The sequence below is a fragment of the Chrysochloris asiatica genome, unplaced genomic scaffold, assembly GCF_000296735.1.
Source record: "Chrysochloris asiatica unplaced genomic scaffold, ChrAsi1.0 scaffold00134, whole genome shotgun sequence".
NCBI lineage: Eukaryota > Metazoa > Chordata > Mammalia > Afrosoricida > Chrysochloridae > Chrysochloris > Chrysochloris asiatica.
Window position 1 is genome coordinate 8,410,931 of NW_006408652.1, and position 22,809 is coordinate 8,433,739.

The following is a 22,809-nucleotide window of genomic DNA, read 5'->3' on the forward strand; positions in this document are numbered from 1 at the left end:
TATTGTTTTGAAATCTCTGGAATGTGTAGGACAGAGAGTTAATTAATTCAGAAGCATGTCAATTTAAAAAAAAAAAACTTTGTGAGTCTATTTTCATTATACATATGCACTTCCATGTATGATTTGTGACAGCTTAAGGACAGATGGCCAAGTGATTTACAAATCTAACTTCAATTATATACCATGTAGTTTAAGTGAAAATAGGTTTCTACCAGCAAAGATAGATATGTTGTTGTTGTTAAGTGGCATCGAGTCAGTTTTGACTCATAGTGACCCTAGGTGGTATTTCTGAGGAGTGGCTGGTGGGTTTGAACCATCAATGTTGTAGTTCAAACTGACCTTATGGTCCATTGCTTATCCTAGAGCACCACAGCAGGACCCCTATAGAGATGTTAGCAACCATTTCTAATAGGTGTTTTGATTTCATGGAGGCCTTAGTTTGATTTCATGGGGAAAATTTTTGCAACACTTGTTTATGCAATATTCACCAAATATCAGTGTCTTTTCCTTGATAGTTTTAAAACTGTGTACGTTTAAAAGTCAAATAGAACTACTGTTCTTTTTCATGTAGCTCATTGCAGACATATCAGTACTGTCACCACTGGAGAAATAATTGGCCCCAGCTCCCCCAGATGCAGAAAGAAATTGTATACTCCTCTGGATCATCATTTGGACAAAGATGAGGAGGCTAGTAAAGGGGAGATCATTCTTGTCTGTGTTTTGACTTGTAAAAGCGCTCCACCCTGATAGAGTCAATTTGGATCTTAGGGATCAGGCTGTGTGATTTCAATTTAGTGCATGGGACCACATCACAGAAAATTCTCTGCTTTTTGTCATTTAACCTCACTTTTGTTGAAGTCTCGGTGTATGTGTGTGTCCTGTATATAGGTAGCTTGTATGTGTGTGTCCTGTATATAGGGTAGCTTGTATGTATATATGTGTATTGCAAATTGTTTTTTTTTTGTTGTTGGAAAACCAACTGCTTCTCTCTTGTAGTCTATAACCTAGTCTTTTAATATGCGAGGGAGGATAAAAACAAATACATAACTGAAGAGAAAAAAGGAAGTAATAGATTTTTTTGCCTTTCCATTTTTAATTTGTCCATTCTAAGTACTGTTCCACAAGGGTTTATATGACTTTACACTGTCCAGAAAATATTCTATTTTATACGCTAATGGTTCTTATTTTTTCATTGCCTTTCAGATAAGAACTTCCCCAGAAACTTAGTATTAAAATTTTCCTTTCCAAATGTACCATATGGAATTCCCAAAGCAAAATTATTTTTAAAGTGTCAGTCTCACTCATGAATTTGGCTGCAGAATTGAATTCTTTTCCTAGCACAACCCCCTTACCCAATTTCAAATATTTTCATAAATAAAGATCTAGAGGAACTAAAAAAAGGATCCCTGAATGCTTGATTTCCATTAATATTTTGTCATGTTCAATTTTCTAGAATAATCCTATCTTAACGGGAGCATAGAGACAAAACCTAAAAACACTAACTCGTAACAATCTAGGAAACCAAATACAGAGAGCACTCTTCCATTTGCAAGACTGTATTCATATGTAGACTCTGAGCCATTTTATATCTGAGCTGCTGAAGCCTTCCACAAAACATGTATGTCCTGAGACACAGCCTATCTTCCTCTTTACTCAGGGCTGTAATTGCCATATCACCATGTGTAGTTCTGACTTATAAAGTACAGGCAGTCCCCAGGTTATGAATGTTCGATTTATATACAACCCTTAGTGAAGAACCAACCATAAAGCCTATTTTACAAGGGAACTTCAAAAAGTTCAGAGAAAAATGGAATGAAAAGATAGTGGAAAATTTCCATGAACTTTTTGAAGACGAAAATTTTGAGGTATATACAATGATGGTCCATAATAACAAATGGGTGCTATTTTGAGACATGTGTGCAAACATTATTACTGATGAAAAATTTATTACTGTATTATTAAATATGTTTTAGTGTATCTAGAAGTATTTTTTCATGTTTTTGTGAATAGAAAGTCACACTGTATACACTACATACGATGACAAACATTTGACTAACTGATGTTACATACGAACATGGCATTCTACCTAACAGTTTGGGTTTAAGTATACATTTGTCTTAAAGACAGATTCAGGAATGAAATTCATTCATAATCTGGAGACTGCTTGTGCTCAATCTATTTTTCTGACAACTGTTGTGGGCAGTTCTCTCTTGTAAGTGTGGTTCTTAAAGGAACAAAATCTGAGAAATTAGGGCAGTTGAATCTTCTAGTATTTTTGGAATGTAAATTAACCATACAAAAAGCTTCAACTGAAGTTGTAATTATAGCTTGTAAAAAATGAAACAAAACAAAACAGATGTCAGAATTCGATTAGCAAAAAAATACTTCTGGTAATACTTTTCTGATATATTGACCCTGATAACTGTATTAAAGAAAATAAGTACAAAATCATTTGTATGTGTATGGCTGTGGGTATACATGCACAGAGTCACTGATACACTGAATGTATGATAACTTTCCTTTTCTTCCTTTCTATAACCAAATATAAGACATTAAAGGGAGCATGGTGACCCTGTACAATAAGTTGTTGTTGTTAAGTACCGTGGAGTCGGTTCCGACTCATAGTGACACTGCACAGGGTTTCCGAGGCTGTAAATCTTTACAGGAGCAGAAAGCCTCATCTTTCTCCCACAGAACAGCTGGCAGTTTCGAACTGCTAACCTTGCGGTTTGCAGCCCAGTTCATAACCACTATGCTAGTAGAGCTCCTTTGTACAATAAGTACTGGGCTGCAAACCACAAGGTTGGAAGTTCAAGCCCACCATCTGCTCCACAGCAGAAACATAAGACTTTCTGTGCCTGCAAAGATTCACAGCCTCAGAAACTCCACACAGAGTGACTATGAGTCATTGCCAACTCAACGGCACTTAACAACAAGAAGAAGACATTAAAAGAGCATTGACATATATTTAAAATCCATAATATAGCCAATAGATCTATAATATTGGCTTTAATAAAAAAGATCTGGCTAAATCTAAAGCTTAAAAGAAATCACTGAATTACCACTATGCAGGCATGTGGATGATAATCTCAGCCCAGTGAATGAATCAACTCTCAATGGATAGTGGTGCATAAGTCAGATGGTGGCATCTAGTTTATTATATATAAATAGTTTTTATTTAAATTGACCAAAAGATTCATGAATATACATTAGGTTTTTGGCTATAGATTTCAATACTTTTTGCTTATCAGTATATCTATAAAGAGAAGGATATTAGATATAGTAAGGTAACATTTAAGTCATGTTGTTGTTGTTAAGTGTCTTCGAGCCAGTTCCAACCCTATATACAGTTTCTGAGGAGCAGCTGGTAAGTTCGAATCACCAACCTTGTGATTCAAACCGACCTTGTGGTCTAGTACTTATCCTACAGTGCCGCACTCCATGTTATCAGTCATATTATAGTATCATTAATAAGGATCATATCAGAATTGTCATTGTAAAGAATATTTAAACATCACAAAAACTATTTATTGAAATGTAAAGTCTACAAAGCAAGACTGGAAGAACAATCTGTGTGATTTATCCACTGTAGAGATGAATTAAGGAAACAACAACATTTGATTTCATATATACTTAACCTCATGGTGGGGAACCAGTGATATGGGCTAACATGGCCTACAAAAATTCTGAAAAATATAGATGGCGTATGAGTGCTTAAGACTTCCATAGAGCAGCAGATCTTGATTGCCAACTCTATGATCTCCAGGACGCTCAAATAACCATATTCTACCATTCACAATTGTTACACTCATATCCTTAGCTATCCAGATGGTTTGCAGGGCAATCGCAGTTTTTACTTAATAAAATGATCTTCAGATAATTTATTTTCAGAGGTTGAATAGGAAGTTCAGAGATTGAAGAGGAAGTACAGCCAAAACGTTGGCATTCTATTGTAAGAAAGACCTTTCTGGTTTTCCTTTTAGAAAAAAAAAAAAGAAGAAGAAGAATTTATTGAATTAGATCAGTGTTCAGTGAGTTAAAATTTATAGCTATCAGTTTTTATATTTAAAAAAATTCTGAAAAATTTGAGATTCACATGAAACATTAACAAAGAATTTCTGTGTATCCTATCTAGTTTTCTTCAATGGCAATATGTATCTTCCTACATGTTATCACTTTATTTATTTAAATAAATATTTAAAACCTCATTATTTATTGTGATCCTAAGATTGTTCTAGACTCAACCAAGAAGAGCTCTATCAAATTTGCTCCTGTGTCCATTTGTTTTTTGAGAATGTTCTTAATTTCTGGCACAACAAAATACTCCAGTCTCATCTTATACAAGGGGACTTCAAGAAGTTTGGGGGAAAATGGAATTAAAAAATACAGGAATTTTTCAACAAATTTTTTGAAGCCCCCTCATACTTTCCCTACCTCAGCCGTGGAATCAACCTTTCTGTTAGGAGCTTTGGGTCCTCTTAACTGGAAAATGGTATTTAGAAAATAAGATCTGAGGAGTAGGTGTACTTGTGATTACTGAGGTATGATTGTTTCTAGGCAATCTCAGTAGAAAAACACATATACACATCTATACTTATTTTTTCAATTATCCATCTGTTTTGTTTTTGTTATTAAGTGCCATAGAGTCGGTTCTGACTTTTAGCAACCCTGTGTAGGGTTTCAGAGAAGCAGCTGGTGGGTATTAAAATATCATGAGGGAGAACAAACAAGATGGTGGATGGGTAAAAGTGCAGCGAGGAATTCCGTCAGCAACAACACAGAATACCGGACCAAGTAGGCTCATGGGATGGTGTCAGAACTCTGAACCATATGTAAAGGAATATTTAGGAAGTTGGAAGGCTTACAGCCAGTGGAATTTGTAGCAGAAGCAAGAAATCCAGTGCTTTCTAATCCAAGGTACTCAGCTGCTCCCTGAGCAGCCATCTTGAAGAAGGACTAAGATTCATGTTGCACAACATGAAGAGGAATAACTTAAGAATTATCAGCATTCCAGAACAGGAAGAATCACACAAGTCCACAGAGGAGATAGTTGAAGAGCTTCTGGAAGAAAATATCTGTAACATCCTGAAAAGTGAAAAGCTAAGCATTCAAGAAGTTTAACGAACCCCAGGAAGGATAGACCCTAAAAGAAAACCACAAAGACATATAATAATGAAGCTCTCCAGAATCAAAGATAAGGACAGAATCCTAAAAGCAGCTAGGTAAAAGAGAAGTGTAACATACAAAGGCAAGCAAATAAAATTGAGCTCAGATTTCTCCACAGATACCATGCAGGCAGGAAGGCAATGGAGAGACATCTGTAAAACCCTGAAAGAAAAACAACAACAAAAACTGCCAACCAAGAATCTTCTAACCAACAAAGCTGTCAATCAAATATGACAGTGTAATCAAAACATTCCAGGATAAGCAGAAACTAAGGGATTTTGCCAAAGCCAACCCTGTAATGAAAATCATCCTAAAGGGAGTTCTGTGGACTGAGAACTAACAAGAACAGACAAGAACCAGAGATTGACATACGTGGCAGCATCACCCAAAACTCAATCGACAAATGGAATAGATGAGAAAAGAATAAAGCTATAAGAATAAATTAAAAAAAAAAAAAGAATCAATTCAGAGGGTCTGGAAGGTCAGTCTACGATCAAAACAATGTGAAAGAAGGTAAAAACACAGAGGAAGAGAGATCCAGGTGGTGAGAAGGTCAGGTAGATTACAGGATAAAATAGACCGTCTTAAATGGAAGGAAAAGTTAATGGAATATAAGGTAACCGCAATGGTGAGGTTGGGGTCGGGGATTTAAGGGAAGGTGGAGGGAGGTGACGGGTAGAGCACAGATTAAGGGCAGACACATCATAGTTCAGGTGTTGAGGAGGGCAATACAAGAAGGGGGGGGGGGAGGTAGAAGAACAAAGTAGATAGGGGAACACTGAGACAGGTTTGCATGGGCTAAGTGGGACAGAGGTAAATAGTGATGCATGCTCAAACTTGGAACAACAGGGCTCTGTGATTCAGGATCTAGGCATAGTTTGAAGAGGGGAAATAAATACTAAGATGCTTGACTGTATTATGAATATTGGTTTCCCTTGCCTATTATTATAAAATAGACACTTGAGTGGGATAGAAAGGAATGTTGGGAAACATGATTACAGAAAACTTGTAAGCCCGCCTTTAGCCTATAAGTGATTGGAATACCTAAAAGGGGTTCTAGAACTTGCCCAGTGAAATAGGCCTCAGACCTTGGGTGGAATACTGAGTCCCATCCAGAAGCTTCTGAGGTTGGACATTCCCATTAGAAAGGACAAGCAGACCAGCCTGGGACAGCTAGAGCGACAGAAGATACGTCTTCAAAAAAAAAAAAAAAAAATCAGCAGGAAAAACCCAAAGCAGAAATGGCAGTTTGCAGGGAAACCATCAAGGCAAGCAATCAAGTTCCTTCAGGACAAACCCAGTCTAAGACTGAAACTCAAAGGGAACACATGAGCAGGCATGTAAACTTGCTGGCAACCACATTGGTCCACTGGTGAGTGGAAGAGGGGGAAAGGCAGCATTGAAGAAATGAGCTGAGTTCAACCATGATCTATTTGATTCCCGTTGACCTGGAGATGAGAGAGAGAAGAGGAAGGGCTGGTTTTTCCAAAGTGTGGTGAGACCTGGGGAAACCTGAGCCCATGGACAAGGACATAGCCACAGAGGGTTAGATCAGAGATTGAAGCATCCAGCTGATATGAATTGAGGGGAGATGCACAAGAACACCCAAACTTTCAGATAGTACTCAGTTGACCTAGCCTCAATGGCTTGATAATCAGAACTCGACTAGAGGAAGACAAAAACAAACAAACAATTTTTGATAAAGGAAATGAGGGTAAATTGCTACAATTTGATGAACCTGACTTATGCTCATGGAGGTAGTTAACTCTAAATACCAACAGAGAGGGAAGGAGTCTTCACATCAACTATTGATGCTATCTCCTCTGTATACAGGGTAGATAGGGATGGGCAATTTAGACATTGGCGACCTAACATGAGGGGGCGATAAAGGCATAAAGTGACTGGCTTACAAGGTTTCAAGGAGTTTAGTTTAAGAGTGTGTGAGGGAAGAAAGAGTCCCCACTGAATATTTTTCATCTTGTCTGGAGGGGTCAGGTGAAAAGAGATGGGGGATAATATTCTTATGATTCAAAAGTGAGTAATTGTTATCATGACTAATTGCAACTGTCAAAATTGTAAAGGAAGAAGTTTTGTAAAAACAAAAATGGGAGATCAATTAATCTTACAGTCCAGAAACAAAGGACTCTAGGACCATCAAGAGAGAAGAGCACAAGTGGAATGTGGGACCTTATCCAGAGAAGTAGCGACACCAGTGATGGAGGCAGAGATGGAGACATGGAGAGAGGGAGCAGCTGAAAACTCTAGATTTATGGGAAGAGAGGGACTAAGAGATGGTGGGCAGGAGGCAGACTTGCAGAATGTGCCCTTTGGAGGTGTAAATTATTATATATGCCTGAGTGCTTTTTTTTTTTTTTTTTTTAAAGAGCCAAAGTGAATAGAGAGGAATACTGTTAACTGATGGCATTAATAACTGATGGCATTAATAGTTGTTATGAAACAAGGTGTATGATTTGTTGAATGTTAAACTGATGGTCTGCCCTCTAAACTTTCACTCAATCTACAATAAAAACTTAAAGAAAAAAATATATATCATGAGGTTCCACTGGTACCACTAATTCCAATCAAACATCACACTCCATTCTTCTCCTTTTCCAAAACTGAGAAACCTGGCTCTCATTATTCACAATAAACTTATTTATTTTCTCAATGCAAACTTGGTAACCCACATCACTATGAAATAGTAATTCCAGACCAGGATCATCATTGGATTCTGAAATCAGCAGGGGGAAAGTTTGAGAAGTAATGGCATATTGACATATTCCAAAGTAGCTCCACACAAAATATTTATTCATTACAAAGGGGGAAAAAAAAGAGTTACTTTACACCGTGGATAACCCAGCAGACATGACCTTCACTAAGTGAACAAAATTAACATCACCAGTATTGGGACAGGTTGTACAAATTGAAGTGCCCTGTTTTCCTCCCAAATGTTAAAGTCATGAAAAATAAAGAACTGCAGATTTATTCAAGGTGAAAGGAGACTAAAGAGACATGACAAGAATTCTGGTGGTACAAAGGTTAAGTTCTCAGCTTCTACTCAGAAAGGTTAGCAGTTTGAACCCACTCAGTGAGTCCCTTGGAGAAAGACCTGGTGATCTGCTACCATAAAAATCACAGCTAAGAAAATCCTATAGGACACTTCTACTCTGTTACATGGGGTTGCTGTAAGTCAGAGTTGATTTGATGGCACATAATAACAACAACAAAGAGACATGACAACTAAATTTAAGGTATGAACCTAGAATGGATATTGCATCTGTTTTTTCTTTCTCATTTTTGGCTATAAAGGACATTATTGAAAAGATTGACTCAATGTAAATAAAAATGGCAGATTAGATAAAAAGTATCCACATTAATTTCCTGATTTTGATCATTGTATTGTGGTTGTGCAAGAGAAAGTTCTTATTTTTAAGAACTCTAAGTACTGCACACTGAAGTATTTCAAACTCGGGGGCATCATGTCTGCAACTTACACTATGTAAAGTTGTGGACTTATGTTTGTCTTGTTTTTACAACTTTTTATAAGTTAAAAATGTTTTGAACTGCCAACCTTTCAGTTAGTAGCCCAACACTTAACCCATGGCACTACCAGGGCTTCTTTCCTCCAGACTGCAGGGAAGCAACTAACAATAAAAGCAACTATCCAGTGACCATTTACCTCTAGATGGCCAAAGAAAGTAATGGTGTTGGTACAAACTGTGGGTGGTGTCCTTCCTGTAATTGCAGAGTTCAACTTCTTTGATGTACCCAAAGTAGCCTAAGGAAAGTAACAATTTGTGCCAGGAGAAGAGCAAAGGTTATTGTTAAAATTCAATTAGCTTCTAAAATGTGCCTTGTGGGAAAAGAAGAAAAAAAAAGGACAATAAAAACTTAAGGAGCTATTTGTTAGTTTGTTAATTTAGTATTTGCCTTTACAGGTATGTTGTTGTGAGTTGCCATTGAGTTGCACCCCCATCTATATAAAATGGAATGAAGCCTTGCCTGACCCTGTGCCCTATTCACCATTCTTGTAGCCACTGTGTATTTAGAGTGCCTTCCAATTTAGGGGGTTCATCGTCCCTTCACCAGCCTTCTGCTTCACCAAACATGATGCCCTCCGCTAGTAATCAGTCCCTCCTAATGACAGGTCCAAAGCAAGTGAGTCAGACAGTGTTCTGTTGTGATCCATAGGGTTTTCGTTAATTGATTTTTCAAAGTTGATTGTTAAGCCTTTCTGTCTATTGTGTTGTAATCTGGAAGCTCTGATGACACAAGTCCACCATGGTGATTCTGCTGGCATCTGAAATACTGGTAACAGAGCTTCCAACATCCCCAAAATAGTCAAGTCATTGGATGTTGTTAAGTGTCGTTGAGTTGGTTTTGACCCAGAGCGACTCTGTATAGGGTTTCCAAGGAGCAGCTAGTGAGCTTGAACTGCCCACCTTACAGTCCAAACTGCTTTGCAGTCTGGCCCATTAACCCACAGTGCCACACCAGGAGTCCACTCAAGTCATTACAGTACAATAAATTAAAAGATGGGTGGTGGCCTACAGGCATACCTCACTGTGTGCATTTTGTGCAAAACTTCAGTACAAGCTTTCTGCCAGTAAATTGAATACTGTTTTTTACTTATCATTGTTGTTAAGTGCTGTTGAGTTGGTTTCAACTCATAGCAGCCCTATGGAGGGTTTCCGAGGATCAGCTGTTCAAACCGACCTTGTGGTCGAGTGCTTAACCAATAGCACCACACTAGGACTCCATCTTGGTGGGTTCCCATTTAAAGATAAACTAAATGGAAAAGAAACCAATTCTTTTCTGCAAGTCATCACTTCCTACTTTGGAAAGGAAATATTTGTTTTCTGTGTACCTATCTTGAGATCGAAGCTGTGCAGATCTGTTAGAGAAATCATCATGATATTCTTGATGTTAAACCTTAGTTTGGGGGTAAATTTCTAGTAACGTGGTCTTGAAAGGCAGAGAGTGGAAATTGATGTCATACATGATAGTATAAGAGTGATGATCTAGATCGGAAAAAATCTGGAATAAGGGAAGGAAATTTCTTTCCAATCATATTTTGGATTAATTTAATTATTTTTTTTCTAAGCAGTTATAATAGTTTAAAATAATGATGATTTCTAAAAGAAACTTAGATTTCTAAAAATCTCCAACTCACTTGATCCAGCATATCCAAAAATCCACATGAGAAAATTACACATCTAGGCATGAAATTTGCTTCAATTTCAGCATATTGACTACAAGTGATCCCTATCAAAAAACCATTTTTTTTTTTTTTTTTTTTTTTTTTGGCATTTGAGCACATCCATATAAATACCATTCAAGAGATTGATGTGAAAAGCATGGTAGAATGCTGATAAATTATTTTAAAGATTTTACTTCAGGAGCCTCTTCCGTTTTCCTTTTCTAGTCATAAAGTTGAAAATCATCACTTTATATTATTTTGATAAAAAATGTGTCCCATAATCCAAATCTGAAATTTCATTACACAACAAGTTTTACAACCAAAGCACTGAAAAAGAGTAGACTTAGTTTTTGTCTCCTCCAAGGATGTTCATGGGAAACCCCAGGGTGGTACCCAGGACCTTTTGTTTGTATCCTTAATGAATAAGAAAATCTGTGCTATCCCAGAGGTAGGTTTGGCTGTTTGCAGTGGTGGCTCTATGACTCTTGCTTGCCTTCAATCCTGTTGATGATTAAATGAGACAGTGTATTGTCATTGACTGAGCACTGGACTAGAAGGCAAGATATTCCGGTTGTAATGATAATGTCTAACTGCCCTGAGCCTCAGTTTCTTAAAGACAATGAGTGGATATCTCACAAACCTTTACTGTTTCTATGAAATGGGACTTTTATACAAGAACACAAGATGTATATAAACATAGACACAACAACTACTACTCAGGAGATGAGTAGATGGTGCTTTTGGTGACATTTCTGTTCTCAGCCCAATCATTTGTATGTTCAACTGATGATCGTTAACGCATCAAACGTAAGCTGGAAAGAGTGATAAGCTAGGTGTGAGTTTGTTCTCTTGTTCTGATATAAAATAATTTTTGAAAAACCACCTTTAAAAAATGTTTTATTGTAAATTATGTGATAGTTTACATGGGAAAACATTACATTCATTGTGTCTATATCGTTCGTTGCCATGGTTACAATCCCTCCAGACATCATTAACCAACCAAAGGGTATATACCCTGCAAGCCTGCCCCCCACCCCCAGTCGTCAGCACACAGCCTCTCACCCTCTCTGGGTCTAGAGTCCCCAGCTGCTCCATCTCTCCACATCACTGTCTCTTCTTCCATCTCTGGCGTCACTGCTTCTCTTCTCTCTTGATGGTCCCAGGGACCTCCGCTCCCAGATTGCAAAGTCAATCACACCCCTCCTTTTGTTACAAAATGTCTACATTTACGTTTCCAACCCTTACAATCAGTCCTGATAATAATTATTCACTATTGTATCACAAGAGACCTATCCCAATCGCCTTTCCTCAGCCCTGCCCAGACAGATTGGATACTACTCAGTGGAGACTCTACTTTCCTTCACGCCCTCTGGATCTAGGCTCCCACTTGAAATCTTGTAAGCCAGCCAATTCTTGCCTTTGTAGCCACTTATTTTGGGTATCCAATGTCCAAGTTGCCCATCCCTGTCTACTCTGTGTATGGAGGGGGTGGGAAAGATCCTCGCTATAAAGATTTGTTCCCTCTTTTGAGCTACTGCATCCATAGGTGTAGGTTAAGTTCATCAAATTGTATCAGATTACTTTTTTTTCCCTCTTCTTTCTTCTGCTAGTTGAGCTCTGATCATCCAGTCATTGAAGCCAGGTCAAGTGGGTATTATCTGCAAGTGTGGGTGTTCTTATGCATAAGATCTCTCTTCTTATCAACTGGATGTTTCACTCTCCACTCTAGTCCTCTGTGGCTATGTCACTGACTCTGGGACCTAGAGTCCCAGTTCCTGCCACAGTGCTGGCCAACCAGGTCTCCACCCGGGTTCACAGTAGTCTACTGAACATTGTAGGGCTTAACTTGCAGCTTCATTGCTGTTTTGCTGAGTTTAGGATGAGTGTTAGGACAATGTTCCATATCAGTACTCCCGCCTCGTGGAAACCCATTCTGACGTTTCTAGCACATCATAACCATGTTTTCCAACCAAAGACTGAATCATCTTTTTATGAAATGTGATCAGGTGGTTGCTAAGATTAATAAGACCAAATTGGAACTCTTTTCTTTAAATCAATTGTTTGGTGTCCTGGTGAGATACTGTAGGATAAACACTGGCCTATTAACTGCAAGGTTAGCAGTTCAAGCCCGCCAGCTTCTCCTTGAAAACCCTATACAGGGTCACTATGAATCAGAAGTAACTGAATGCCATACAACAACATTGGTGGGAATGAGAGCACAGGTACCTTTCTTGGTGTGGCTGAAATGATGAAGCAACAAGGTGAGTGCTGTTATTATAATTAATATTCTCAGGTTATCTGTGGGCAGGTTTGACACTTTTCTCAGTTGAATTGATACTCAATAAATGGTAGCTGCTGTCATCATCATCATCAAATAACTTTTTACCTGTTAAGTGCTGTTGAGTCAGTTCTGACTCTTAGAGATCCTGTATAGGGTTTCAGAGGTTGTAGTCTTTGCAGGAGCAGAAGACCCCATCTTTCTCCCTCAGGGCAGCTGGTGAGCCTGAACTGCCTACAGAGCCACCTCACTCCTGATAAATATTCATAGTATTACAAATTAAAATTATTATTATACTATTTTAATTCCTGAGAATCTCCCACTAGGTACAACTGAAACCTTTTTGATTTTGTAAATGTTACTTGGGGATTTTGTGTATTGTTCATGCCTCCAGTATATTTCTTTCACTCCCAGACCTTCCTCTTTCCATATGAATTAACCCTGTATATTGGGATCCCTTTACTCGGGTTGCAATTCTTGTAAATTAGTGCTTTTTTTTTAAGGCTGTTTGGCTGACTGACTGCAATGTCTAGTATAGTAAGCTGCAATACCACTTATCACCAGCAGGGGATTGGACTAGCAAGCTGTTTCATCATAAAAAATTTTAAGATTGAAAGTTTCAAATTCCGGGGGAAAAACTTAGTGCCATAGCTATTAAATAACTAAATTTGAAATTGTTTAAGTAAATTGTCCTGCAACATGTATGGCCTACATGGGGGGACTTCAAAAAGTTTGTGGGAAAATACTATTTATTACCTTTTAAATTCCATTTCCTCCTGAAGTCCCTTGAATGTGTGGTTGTCTCACTATTTTTATGAGAGACTTTTCAAGTATCCTGATACTTTGTAGTACACTGCTTCACTGAGTATTCTTGTGAGAGAATTTTAATGCTTAAAGCCTTCTGTTCTTGTCTGTTCAATTATTTAGCAAATGCTGTTTACAAGGCATTCACCTGAGCACTGTAGAGACTGATGTTCAAGAAAAAGAGAAAACAAATGTTAACTTTACCCTGATATGTTTCTTTTTTGTAGGTGCACACGCACAGCGAAAAAAATAGTCAAGTAATTGTTTTAATGGCAATTCATTAAGAAAAACGGAGTTTCTGTCTACTAAAATGGGCATTCTGTATGCAGGATTCAAACCAACCCATGACATTCAAATGCACATTGGGATGATAAGATGGAAGTGAATCTAGATGTTACAGTTGCCCTACTCTGCAGCTTCAGTAATATCTAGTAAGCATTATATTTGCAAGGAAAATAGAATATTACTCTTCTGCAGAAAAGACAATCTTAGTACTTATACAAAGAACATGAAATAATGTATTCTGAGTATTTCCTACTATAACTTCCATGTAACAATGATATGCAAGCCACATTTTTCCTAAGCTTCTTTTTACTTGCACCTCAGATCCTCAGATAAATCATATAGTATTTATCAACAGAGGTAAGCATCTTCAGGGCAACTGCCCTAAGTTCCACTGGGGAAAGAGGAATGCAATTTTGTATTTGTTTGTGAATGATGATTTCCTCTAGATGAAGCAGGAAGTAGGGGGAGAAGCATTTTTCTGCGGCTCAGTATTTTCACCTGTGTAATGGGTTCTTACGAGAGCCCAAGGGCATGCTATAACTGAAAACACCTGTAGACTATTAAGCACTATAGAAACGGGGTGGGGAGAGAATGGGAATGGTTAGAGCATTACCAAATATTTGGAAATTATTTGCTTTTATATTTAGAAATGTTATGGCTATAGAGCACCTGTTCTGACTTCACAATAAACTGGAAACATGCATGTTTGTATTTTCAGGTATTTGATTGCTTTAAAAGCTACACAATTCAGCTGGATTTCCTCAACTTTTATTTTATGTTTTGTAATGGTTGTGTACACATGTGGGAAGAATAGTATTTACAAGCAATCTTGAGTTACCTTTTTAAAAATATAAAATATTGCCCGTCTTATTTGCTCAAGTGTTGTTAACACTCTTTAATGGTGGTTTTTAATCAGTTCATCATCATCCCTGAAAAGCACATCATGGAAATCTAGATTTAGTAGCACAGCAAAGACAGAACACACAAATTAACATTTGTATGTTTTCTTGATTTCCATTTTGTGCAAAGCTAACTTAAGATGCCAGTGACTCACAAAACATATTGTTTCAACATGTTCAGATTGCTAACAGACCATACTGTTATGCCTTTCAGATTCCAATAAACCATATGAAAATGCTAATTATTGAGTCTACATTAATTTGTATAAATTATGCAAATTGAGTCGCAATTAAGCACTACTATGGTTGAGGTGGATTCCATGCTATTTTTTAACTTAATGTTGGACTGACATAGACTCTGTTCACTAAAATAGATTGTTTTATTGTTGAGTGTTTACAAAGCAATTGCTGATGGTAATTGGTTGTAGATGACGCTATTGTGCATTTCATTAAGATTTATTTAACCATATGCATCACAACCAAAACACGCACAGGAATAATGGTCAAGAAATGACTTGATAGCAGTTTATTTGGGAAAAATACGGAGCGCTTCTCTCCATTAAAGTAGCCATTCTTTATTAAGTGAATTTAAGGAAAATGGAAAACAACCAGGAGATATGGAAAGCACTTGGAGATGTGTGTAGTTAAAGAACATTTAAAGGAAGTAGAATTTAGTAAGAGGTTATTCAGTCTTTAGAACAGAATACCAGGAAGTCATTGCTTTTGTTGGTTTTGATTTTATTTTTATAATTTTATATTGTGAATTGGATGGAGGTTTATAGAACAAATTGGTTTTCTGTTCAACAATTCATACATCTTCTGTTTCATGTCATTGATTGCAATCTCCACAATGTGACTACCAGGAAATAATTGTAATTTTAGATGCCTCCTAGGACTGTGGATGAGAAATTAAACTCTGATTTGGTCAGACCAGTTGTATGTCATTTGGCTAAGTCACATCATGATTTTCCCCAGATCACCCAAACTTATACAAATATCTTTAACCAGATAACAAGTGGGCATATTTCTGTGTACACCTTTGTGTGTGTGCATATTCAACACTGGATGAGAAACAATCTTACTATTGTAGCAAACAGTGGTGAAACTATTAAGTGTCATTGTCTTAGGGGCAGTTCAGCCAATTTCAGTGGCGTTTTGTTCACTCTGGAGTAGCTCCTCTCTCCTCATTTCTCTAGAAAAAGATTCTGTTGTCATGCTCTATTACTGCTGGGCAGAACTCAAGGCCAACTATCTTTCTGTCTCTGTCTTTGGATTTTTCAGGTGCAAAGGTTAAACACATTGACACATAATAAGGAAACTAAAATATATCTTTCTTTTTCACCAAAAATTCTTGTGTGAAAGAGTTTGCGAATTATGATTTGCAAGTGCAGAAATTGCTTCAATGTTGAAATATTGCATCACAGTGATGAGTTGATGGTGTCAGCCTTTGGTAATTCATTTCATTTTCGTGTCTCTAATCAGCAATGAATGTGGGAAATCTAGATTCATAGCAACTGAATATGTTATGGAATTTCCACTGGAGTCATATTTATGCCATTATTCTAATAAGAACTTTAGTAAGACAAATCTAAAAATTGATTAGTTTTACTGCTTTGTAAATGTGTTTTGCATCATCTCCAAACCGGTTTTCATTTGCCTTGGCTTAAAATATATCAACATTCTGAGAAATTTGAAGAGTAAATCATTTTCAATATCTGTTCTTTAATATCTTAACAGTGAATAATGAATGTTCTCATGGACTTTTTCAGATTAAGCTTTATGGTTGGAAACACTGCTCATTTAATTGGAATCCCCATTGTCACTTTGGCCAGACTTTCTGTTTCCCTTGCAAATCCATTGGGGAAAATGAGGTTTTAAAGCAAAGTCTGGACTATGAAACTTGAATTCATACTAACTCACTAGGTCAGTTAGAGCCAAAAGGATTCAAATACCATTCAACTTTCAGAAAAAAGAGAACCTGGAGATGTGAATGAAAATGTTATTACTTTTCTCAGCTTGAACCAGAATGGCTGGGTGCAAAGGTGGGCCAGTGCAGATCAGAGACATCTGCCTAGGGCCAGATTTATGTCTTTATAACATAGTTGTTCAAACTTTTCCTGCCTCAGTGCCTTCATATGTGACTACTGTGAAGATCAATGGATACACTGTTATGAATTGAATTGTGTCTCCCAAAAGATATGTTGAAGTTCAAATCCCTGGTACCTGTGGACACCACATGGTTTGGAGACAGAGTCTGGAAAGATGCGGTCAGTGAAGTTAACATGAGGTCATTCTGGAGTGGAATCCCTGGGTAGCACAATTGGTTATGCACTTGGAAAGATTAGTTACCATGGGGTCTCCATGAGTTGGAATCAACTTGAAGGCAACTGTTTAGGTTTCTGGTTAATGTGAACGACTGCCATTCTTTACTTTCCTCACATTTAGGGTTGCCAGATAAAATACAAAGTCCAGTTATTTTTTTTAAAGCTGAGAACTTTGGGAATTGTGTTCTCTGTATGTGGATCTGAGATAAACATTATAATGTCTGCACTTTTGTTTAAAACAGATTGAGCTAATAGAAAAAAAGAAAAATTCTCACCCATCTCAATGAACAGTGAAATCTGAATCTATAGCTTGCAATTGAGACTATTTCTCCCCCAAATCCTTTGTGGGCTGTTATTCAGTCTAGTGTAAACAATTTATTGTTAAAGTCCTGGAATATTTGCATTTTAATTAAAGCAAATTTTAATTAAATTCAAAACTTTGCTCAGGAAAGGCGAGTTTGGGCAGTGAATGCACTTGCATGCAAAGGTAGCTATTTGGAGACATCTAATGCTTTGGGAATTGTGTGTTTGATGCCATTTAAATAGAAAAAATGGCACATTTCTCTTTCTTGCACACTTTTTTTTTGTAATAGATCAGAGTTTCCTGTAGGAATTTTTTTTAATGTTTTATTGTTAATTATATGATAGTTTACATGAGAGAACTTTACTTTTACATTCATTCTATCATATATTGTTTCATTGCCATAGTTCCAATCCCCTCCATGTATCATCAACCGACCAAAGGGTATACCCTACAAACCCGCCCCCTACACTCCCCCCCCCTTCCCCCCCCCTCCCCCAGTCTTCAGCACACAGTCCCTCTCTCTCTCTGGATCCAAAGTCCCCAGCCGCTTCATCACTCCACGTCATCCTCTCTGCCTCCACCTTGGGCCTCGCTGCTCTCTGGGTAGGGTCCCGCTCTCGGCTCTTCTCCATTGATGGTCCTAGAGACCTCCACTCCTAGACTGGAGAGTTAATCACTCCCTTCCATGCTATAAAACATCAACCTTTACATTTCCAACCCTCACAATCAGTCCTGATAACAATTATTCACTATTGTATCACAGGTGACCCATCTGCGTTTCACTTCATCAGCACCATCTACACAGATTAGATAGTACTCACTGGAGATTCTGCTTTCCTCCAAGCCCCCTGGCTCTAGGTCCCCTCTTGAAAGCTTGTAAGCCAGTCACTTCTTGCCTTTGTAGTCCCCCCCCATTTTGGGTATCCAGTGTCCAAGTTGCCCATCTCTGTCTACTCTGTATGTGGAGTGGGTGGGAATGATTCTTGCTGTAAGGATTTGTTCCCTCTTTTGAGTTACTGCATCCATAGATGTAGGTTAAGTTTATCAAATTGTATCAGATTACTCTTTTTTTCCTCTTCTTTCTTCTCCTGGTTGAGCTCTGATCATCCAGTCATCAAAGCCAGGTCAAGTGGGTACCATCTGCAAGTGTGGGTGTTCTTGTGCATATGCCCTCTCTTCCTATCGGCTGGTAGCTTCACTCTCCACTCTAGTCCTCTGTGGCCACGCCACTGACTCTGGCCCCAAGAGTCCCCAGGTCTCCCCATACTACTTGCACGCTTTTTTGAAAACATCTTCCTGTGGCTTTTAGGGAACCCCTCCCTGGCAGGACATTGGTAGGTGCTGAGATGTTTTAGACCGAGATGGATTCCCTTCATAGTACAAACGGTGACATACTTGGTGACAAACTGAAAGATTGATGGTTCAGATCCACTCAGAGGCACCTTGGAAGAAAGGCTTGGCAATCTGTTTCCAGAAGGTCACAGAAAGCCCTACGGAGTGCAGTTCTACTGTGCATACACGTGGTCACCGTAAGACAGAATCAACACAAGGGATAACAAATACATCAATAAAATTCTCTTTGGGGAGGAGAGGTCAGTCAAAAGGGAGAATTGTTGTTAGGTGCCATCACTTCGGTACTAAGTCATAGCAACCCTTTGCAAAACACAACAAAACACTGCCCTATCCAGTGGCAACCTAACAATCATTACTACACCTGAGACCATTGCTAATGCCAATGTGCCAATCCATCTCATTGGGGGTCTTCCTCTTTTTCACTGGCCCTCCATTTTACCAAACATGATCTCTTTTTCAAGGGACTGGACCCTCTTGATAATATGCATGAACTATGAGAGGCGAAGTCTGACCATCATTGCCTCTAAGGAGCACTCAGGCTGCACTTGTTACAACACAGATCTGTTTGTTCATTTGGCAGTCCATGGTACTTTCAATATTCTTCTTCAACACCATAGCTCAAATGCATCAATTCTTGTACAGTCTTCCTATTCACCGTACTTCCAACTTTTGCATGCATATGAGGTTATTGAAAATACCATGGCTTGAGTCTGGCGCACCTTAGTCCTCATACTGACATCTTTGCTCTTCAACACTTTAAAAAGGTCTTGTGCAGCAGATTTGCCTAATGCAATACATCATTTCATTTCTTGACTGCTGCGTCCATGAGTGTTGATGGTTAATTAATGCAAAATGAAGTTTTTAACAGCCTCAATATTTTCTCCATTTATATGGATGTTGCTTATTGGTCCAGTGTTGAGGATTTTTGTTTTCTTTACATTGAGATGTAACCCATACCCAAGGCTGTGGTCTTTGATCTTCATCATTAAGTATTTTAAGTCCTCTTTGCTTTCAGCACAATTAAGTGTTCTGGAATACTCAGTCTACACAATGTTGTCATAGCTTGTCATGATCCACACAATCGAAAGCCTTTGCATAACAAATGAAGCACAGGTAAACATCTTTCAGATAATCTCTGCTTTCAGCAAAGATACATCTGACATCAGCAATGATATCCTTTGTTCCATTTTCTCTTCTGAATCCAGCATGAACCTCTGGAAGTTCTCTGTTAGTGTATGGTTGCAGCTGTTTCTGTATTATCTTTAGTAAAATTCCAATTTTCCTGGATTCATACTTAATATATTCAATTGCAGAAATATTTTATGTGCAACTCAGCCACGAGAAATAACTTTGACAATGTTGTTGTTGCCAGGTCCCATCGAGTCGGAACCGACTCATAGCGACCCCATGCACAGCAGAACGAAACAATTGTCCGATCCTGGGCCAACCTCACTACTGCTGCCAAACTTGAGTCCATCAATGATGCCACCTGGCCAATACATCTCGTTAGGGGTCTTCCTCTTTTTCTCTGACCCTCCACCTTACCCAGCATGACATCCTTCTCCAGTGACTATTCCCTCCGGACAATATGTCCAAAGTATGAGAGACTAAGTTTAGCCATCTTGGCCTCCAAGGAGCACTCTGGCTGCACTTCTTCCAAAACAGATCTATTGGTTCTTTTGGCATATACAATATGTATAATTTGCATATCGCAGGTTGTACAATAGTGAAATTAAATTTTCACTAAATTACATCTTTTTATATAAAAAGCATTTTATTGTGATTTGGGGGAACATTTATAGAGAAAATTGGTTTTTCATTTGACAGTTCATACCCTGACCCTTCATAGAAGCTGGGTTCTATGAAGAAAAACATGGCGTCAGGATTGGAGGAAGACTCATTAACAATCTGCGATATGCCGAATGATACAACCTTGCTTGCTGAAAGTGAAGAGGACTTGAAACATTTACTGATGAAGATCAAAGAGCACAGCCTTTGGTATGGATTGCATCTCAATGTCAAGCGAACAAAAATCCTTACCACTGGACCAATAAACAACATTCTTATCAAGGGAGAAAAGATTGAAGTTGTCAAGGACTTCTTTCATCTTGGATCAACTATCAACATTCGCGGAAGCAGAAGTCAAGAGATCAGACGACGTATTGCATTGGGCAAATCTGCTGCACGGGAACTTTTTAAAGTGTTGAAGAGCAGAGATGTCAGCTTGAGGACTAAGGTGCGCCTGACCCAAGCCATGGTTTTTCAATAGCCTCATATGGATGCGAGAGCTGGACAGTGAATGTGGAAGATCGTAGAAGAATTGATGCCTTTGAATTGTGGTGTTGGAGGAGAATACTGAAAGTGCCATGGACTGCCAAAAGAACCAATAGATCTGTTTTAGAAGAAGTGCAGCCAGAGTGTTCCTTGGAGGCCAAGATGGCCAAACTTCGTCTCTCATACTTTGGACATATTGTCCAGAGGGAGCAGTCGCTAGAGAAGATGGGGGGTTAGAGAAAGAGAGGAAGACCCCCAATGAGATGGATCAGCCAAGTGGCATCCTTGATGGTGTCAAGTGTGACTGCGGTAGTGAGGTTGGCCCAGGATCAGACATTGTTTCATTCTGCTGTGCATGGGGTCGCTGTGAGTCGGTTCCGACTCGATGGCACCTGACAACAACAACAACAATACTGACCCTAGAGTAAGCAGATTACAATCTAGGCTTAGGTTTCACCACTTTAAAGCAATGTGATATTGAACAGGCCAATGAATAAAGATTATAGAGCTAGCATCTCTCCGGACCTCAGTTTCCCCAGCTGTAAAATGGAAATGACAACCTCTGCCCTTTCAATTCCACAGAGCTTTCATAATGCTCAAATGATATCATGTGTCTAAAAGTCTTTGTGATAAAATTTTATAAAATATTATGGTTAGGTCAATGAGAGAATTACCTGTAAAGTACAAGAAAATAGTGAATCATTTACACGTTAGAGGATGTTTCTTATATTTTCAAAATATAAAGCAGACTTCTTGATCTCCCGTGGTTCTTAATGTAACAATGAACGAATCATGTTAGTGCTTTGGACCCATTTCCCAACATTTGAATGTCTGATAGTAATACATTGATTTCACTGTGTTGGTTGCCATGGATTATGTCAGGGCAGAAGTATGTTCCCCAGTGCTTTCAGTGGCTGATGTTTCAAAAGCAGATCACCAGGCCTAGCTTCAGAGGCACTTCTGGGTAGCTTCTAACCACGAAGGTCTCCAGTTTCACCTTCATCTTCGAAAACTAGGAAAGATAATGTACATGAGTTTTTTTCTGAGGACAATCACAACATTGAAACCAAGTTCGATCAAAAAAGTAACAAATGTCAAGGAAGATGATTGGTGGACTCGAGTTAAATTCCAGTAAAGATATCACTTACATGAGAGGTTGATATATATATATATATATATATATGTTGTTGTTAGTGCCATCAAGTCGATCCGAGGCTTTCTGCTCCCATAAAGAATTACAGCATTACAGCCTCGGAAACCCTATACAGGGTCACTATGAGTCAGAGCCAACTCAGTGAAACACAGCAGTATTTTATTCTGTTATGCATAGGGTCGCTATGAATTGGAACCAACTCGGAGGTACATAACACCAACAAACAACAACATATATATGTATGTATGTATATGTAGATATTGATATAGTTCCCAAACATTTGCCAAATTTCCTGAGCACCTCCTGTGTGTGGGGCACTAGGTTACACAGAGATCAATGAGACTTTATAGATGATTTACACGTGGGCCTAGTCTTTGATGGTAGCTGAGGGATTGGGAAAAAAAGGAAGAGTAACTTGTTTCTACACTTTGATGTTTCTGAGGTCTTCTACCTTTCTAGCTAATGCTTTATAATTGGAGCCCCTGGACCTCACAGATCAGAGGCTATTGTTTTATTCCAGGGGTGTTCACTGAAGTCCATTCCCTGCACATTCCCTGGCGGCACTTGTTGCTTTTCCTCCCAACTGCGTAGTTCACTGCTGCAGAAAGAGCTCTGCTTTAGTCGGGAAGTCAAGATAAGAAGGACATCCTTTGTCCCTTCCCCCTGAAAAGAAGGGCTATTATTGTTGTTAAGTGCCATAGAGTAAGCGCCTTGTACAGGGTTTCTGAGGAGCGGCTGCCCAGCGCTCAGCCAGTTACTTCTAGATGAG